Below are 5,890 nucleotides of genomic sequence, written 5' to 3' on the forward strand. Positions count from 1 at the left end.
ATGGGCGCTGCTGTTGTTTTCCTTCATTCTGCTTAGATCACCTTCAAATGGAAGGTTTAACAAATAATTTGTTCTCCCCACGCGGTCACCCCGCTCTTCTGTCTGCAAAATAAAATCGAACCTCTGTTAAATAAAGATTTAAAGCAAATTATCTATCTTCCCAAATAAAGTTGGTAAATGTGTTCTTCACAGTTATTTTAAATATCAGGTTTAAAATAAACAAGTGACGTACTCGGCAGGATTCGAACCTGCGCAATGAACCCCCAATTAATTTCAAGCTCATCACCTTAGCCACTCGGCCATAACTACGAGCTCTCATTAACCCATACCGAAACTTTATATCACAACAGAATTGTGCACAATGGCCGTACACACCTATATATAACTCCATTTAGTTGTATCTCTAACTGTGTGCAAAGGGCACATTGCTATGTTTCTGTCTAAGCTTTGCTTTAGGTCTGAGGTCTTAAGAACCAAAGCAGGCTCCACGAATACTTGTCTGCACAAAAAAACAAGCATTTGCAATGCGAAAGGTCTCACACTTGGGAGAGTAAGAGCTATTGGCGTTGCAAATGACAATGTCTTTTACCTAGGTTTTGGTTTTCCTTGGGAAAATTGTATGTGTCCACGTTATGTTTTGGGGCACTTCCTGTCGCGGGCGCTAGGCCTACCCACACAAGTGCGGTACCATTTTTATCGGGAGACTTGAGGAAACATAGAATAGCAAAACAAGTGTTACTGCCCCTTGTCTTTATCTACATTTTTTCCTTCCAAATATAAGACAGTGTGTAAAAAAGACGTCTATATGAGAAATGCCCTTTAATTCGCATGCTAGTGTGGGCACCCCAGAATTCAGAGATGTGCAAATAACCACTGCTCCTCAACACCTTATCTTGTGCCCATTTTGGAAATAGAAAGGTTTTCTTGATACCTATTTTTCACTCTTTATACTTCGGCAAATTAATTGCTGTATACCCGGTATAGAAAGAAAACCCACTGCAAGGTGCAGCTCATTTATTTTCTCTGGATACCTAGGGTTCTTGATGAACCTACAAGCCCAATATATCCCCGCAACCAGAAGAGTCCAGCAGACGTAACGGTATATTGCTTTCAAAATTCTGACATTGCAGAAAAAAGTTACAGAGTAAAACGTAGAGAAAAATGGCTGTTTTTTTCACCTCAATTTCAATATTTGTTTTTAGTTCAGTTGTTATTTTCTGTAGGAAACCCTTGTAAGATCTACACAAGTTACCCATTGCTGAATTCAGAATGTTGTCTTCTTTTCACAAATGTTTAGGTTACTGGGTTCCAGCATTGGTTTCACACCCATTTCTGTCACTGACTGGAAGGAGGCTAAAAGCACACAAAATCGTAAAAATGGGGTATGTCCCAGTAAAATGCCAAAATAGAGTTGAAAAATTGGGTTTTCTGATTCAAGTCTGCCTGTCCCTGAAAGCTGGGAAGCTGGTGATTTTAGCACTGCAAACCCTTTGTGGATGCCAATTTCAGGGACAAAAACCACAAGCCTTCTTCTCCAGCCCTTTTTTCCATTTATTTTTTTAAAAATACATTTCTACTGTATTTTGGCTAATTTCTTGGTCTCCTTCAGGGGAACCCACAAAGTCTGGGTACCTCTAGAATCTCTAGGATGTTGCTAAAAAAGGACACAAATTTGGCGTGGGTAGCTTATGTGGACAAAAATGTATGATGGCCTAAGCGCGTCCTGCCCCAAATAGCCAAAAAAATGCCTGGCACCTGGGGGGGAAAAGGCCTGGCAGCGAAGGGGTTAAAATGCACTATTTTATTCCAATTTCTTCACTTAGCTTCAGATGAACTATTGTTCCCTCCCACCCCCTCCTTTCAAAGTGCACCAGCCACCACTGCCTGGGGTGGGACAGATTGTTTTCGATTGCAGTATGGCAGATTGTTTTGGATTGCAGTGTGGAAGTTTGTTTTGGATTTGAGTGCAGTAGATTGCAGTGGGGTAGATTGTTTTGAATTGGAGTAGGGGAGATTGTTTTGAAGTGGAGTCGGGCAGATTGGAGTGGGTCAGATTGTTTTGGATCGGAGTAGGACAGATTGTTTTGGATCGGAGTAGGACAGATTGTTTTGGAGTGGTGCAGATTGTTTTTTATTAGAGGGGGGCAAATTGGAGTGAGACAGATTTGATAGGGGTGGCTGGAGAGGGTTGGAGTGGGATGAGTTAGAGTGGATTGGATTCGGGTGAGTGATTTGGACTGGAGTGAGGTGGATTAGTGTGGGTGAAGTGGTCTGGATGGGGGTGGATTGTAGTGGGGCAGATTGGAGTGGGGTGGATTGAAGTGTACCGCAGGATTATGTGTCAAAGCATAATTTCAGAATTTACACATAATAAAGAAACACTGTTGTTTTGCAATATTTTAAACAAGCTAATCGTCATCTTTTGAGAAGAGCGCCCACAAACAAAAACAAAAGAAAACATGCGTGGAACGTGGGAAAAGACGATTTGGCAAAATAAAAGAAAGTTAGATTTAAATTTAAAACTTAACAGTTTTGGTTGACCTGCTGGTCATGTTTTTGCCAGTCACAAGCCTTCTGTTTGCAGGGCACTAGAAGGTAAAAGGAAAAAATAGTACCTTGATCAGGTGGGGAGCAGCGGTCAGGCACTGATTAAGCTGAATCAATCAACACTTGGTCGCTGCTCTACAGAGAGGAACGGAAATTATGCAAGACATGCCTTGATGAATTAGGAAACTGTAAAGAAGAGTGCCACATAAATAAAAAAATGGTGAGAGACATGCGGGCTCCAAGCCCTTTACTGAATACTACAGAGTCTATCAAGCGAGACCCTAAAAAGTTCAGTTAGTTAAAATAAACAAACATTGTTACTTCTAAATATCAATATTCCAAGGACGCCTACATGGTCGTCAAGCAAAAAGTTCCTAGTGCATGGAGGGCCTTATGGTAGTTCTGAAGAGAGGCAAAGGACTTGGTCAGAGGGTGGCCTTGTTGGTGTGGTAGGGAGGCAATACCTCAAACGTTATTACTGGGGTAGGGGAGCTTGCAATTCGGAGTAATGAAAATTATCACAAAGCAATCAAGTAATTCCACATCAAAATAACAAGCGTGCGGGCTGACAACCATGCTCTCAGCATCAACGAGCGCAGAGTGAAGTGAATTTGACCATCCTCTGTGCATTTTTATTGCGAGGCTCATTTACATTTGACTTGGCGCGCAGAACGAGTGAGAACCCGGTCAATAGAAACAAAAATCATCTATTTAAAAAGTTTAGTTTCACGTGGGCCTGTTGTGCTTACTTCTTTCAGAATAGCTTTTGAACCTCTGTCCTGTGTGTGTCTGTGACTGTCACGTGAAAGGCAGTCAGAGCATCCAGGTGGGCCCCATGTCACCTGGGGCACCGCCCACCAGTGCTGGAGTTTTAAACAGCACCCGGTTGCATTTTGGGACTTGTGCCTTTTCAATGTGAGCTCAAAGACCGGGAAGTGTGGAATTCTATTGGCTAAAAAATATTAACAGCGGAATGTGAATAGGCCACACAAGACATGACGTCACTGGAAAGCTAAACAGTATGTTGGGGAGACTGGGTGCGGCAATAGGGCTGATGTCATGAATACGTGCAACTCCTCGGTTATTTTTGAATGAACTGCTCATTCATTAGATCCCACCCTAAGAAAGGAGCCCACCAGTATGAACACTTGTTTCATTAGAAAATGATGGAGTCACATTGCCTATGTAGAGCAGGTGCTTATACCTTGGTTGGAAGTCATTGCTCGGAGAGTGTTGTCTTTTAAGGTGATTGAACTAGGTCCGAGCAGGTGGGAGAAGACTTGTGCAGTGACTGAGTAAGAGAGATAACCTTCAATTACCACATCACCCTCCCGACATTGTAATCATGTCCTTTAAACGGTTTATCGACTCTACTTTCCACACTGAGTGCCACGACGCAGGGTTTCGGTGCTCATGAAGTGCACAGACACACAGAAAACTGAAGGTAGCGTGGCCGAGCGGTCTAAGGCGCTGGATTTAGGCTCCAGTCTCTTTGGAGGCGTGGGTTCGAATACCATCGCTGCCAGAGATGGATTTTAACAGATCTTAATGACGCATCTCCCTCCTGCCCCTTCAATTTGCATGCACAGTGACTCTACCAATAGGTCCCTAATTTTAAAACTCTTTTACAGTCTCCTTCTAAGTAAACTCCTAAACCGTGGACTCCCAAGAAATCGGCTGATGGGCGCTGCTGTTGTTTTCCTTCATTCTGCTTAGATCACCTTCAAATGGAAGGTTTAACAAATAATTTGTTCTCCCCACGCGGTCACCCCGCTCTTCTGTCTGCAAAATAAAATCGAACCTCTGTTAAATAAAGATTTAAAGCAAATTATCTATCTTCCCAAATAAAGGTGGTAAATGTGTTCTTCACAGTTATTTTAAATATCAGGTTTAAAATAAACAAGTGACGTACTCGGCAGGATTCGAACCTGCGCAATGAACCCCCAATGAATTTCAGGCTCATCACCTTAGCCACTCGGCCATAACTACGAGCTCTCATTAACCCATACCGAAACTTTATATCACAACAGAATTGTGCACAATGGCCGTGCACACCTATATATAACTCCATTTAGTTGTATCTCTAACTGTGTGCAAAGGGCACATTGCTATGTTTCTGTCTAAGCTTTGCTTTAGGTCTGAGGTCTTAAGAACCAAAGCAGGCTCCACGAATACTTGTCTGCACAAAAAAACAAGCATTTGCAATGCGAAAGGTCTCACATTTGGGAGAGTTAGAGCTATTGGCGTTGCAAATGACAATGTCTTTTACCTAGGTTTTGGTTTTCCTTGGGAAAATTGTATGTGTCCACGTTGTGTTTTGGGGCACTTCCTGTCGCGGGCGCTAGGCCTACCCACACAAGTGCGGTACCATTTTTATCGGGAGACTTGAGGAAACATAGAATAGCAAAACAAGTGTTACTGCCCCTTGTCTTTATCTAAATTTTTTCCTTCCAAATATAAGACAGTGTGTAAAAAAGACGTCTACATGAGAAATGCCCTTTAATTCGCATGCTAGTGTGGGCACCCCAGAATTCAGAGATGTGCAAATAACCACTGCTCCTCAACACCTTATCTTGTGCCCATTTTGGAAATAGAAAGGTTTTCTTGATACCTATTTTTCACTCTTTATACTTCGGCAAATTAATTGCTGTATACCCGGTATAGAAAGAAAACCCACTGCAAGGTGCAGCTCATTTATTTTCTCTGGATACCTAGGGTTCTTGATGAACCTACAAGCCCAATATATCCCCGCAACCAGAAGAGTCCAGCAGACGTAACGGTATATTGCTTTCAAAATTCTGACATTGCAGAAAAAAGTTACAGAGTAAAACGTAGAGAAAAATGGCTGTTTTTTTCACCTCAATTTCAATATTTGTTTTTAGTTCAGTTGTTATTTTCTGTAGGAAACCCTTGTAAGATCTACACAAGTTACCCATTGCTGAATTCCAAATGTTGTCTTCTTTTCACAAATGTTTAGGTTACTGGGATCCAGCATTGGTTTCACACCCATTTCTGTCACTGACTGGAAGGAGGCTAAAAGCACACAAAATCGTAAAAATGGGGTATGTCCCAGTAAAATGCCAAAATTGAGTTGAAAAATTGGGTTTTCTGATTCAAGTCTGCCTGTCCCTGAAAGCTGGGAAGCTGGTGATTTTAGCACTGCAAACCCTTTGTGGATGCCAATTTCAGGGACAAAAACCACAAGCCTTCTTCTCCAGCCCTTTTTTCCATTTATTTTTTTAAAAATACATTTCTACTGTATTTTGGCTAATTTCTTGGTCTCCTTCAGGGGAACCCACAAAGTCTGGGTACCTCTAGAATCCCTAGGATGTTGCAAAAAAAG

General features: G+C 42.0%; 1 non-coding gene across 1 annotated transcript; it reads left to right on the top strand.

Moving 5' to 3' along the window:
• The first annotated feature begins 3,990 nt into the window (after window positions 1–3,990).
• On the top strand, window positions 3,991–4,072 carry TRNAL-UAG (transfer RNA leucine (anticodon UAG)). The gene has a single exon. It is a non-coding gene; the product is annotated as a tRNA-Leu (tRNA).
• Window positions 4,073–5,890: the final 1,818 nt, after the last annotated feature.

The sequence above is a fragment of the Pleurodeles waltl genome, chromosome 12 (assembly GCF_031143425.1).
Source record: "Pleurodeles waltl isolate 20211129_DDA chromosome 12, aPleWal1.hap1.20221129, whole genome shotgun sequence".
NCBI lineage: Eukaryota > Metazoa > Chordata > Amphibia > Caudata > Salamandridae > Pleurodeles > Pleurodeles waltl.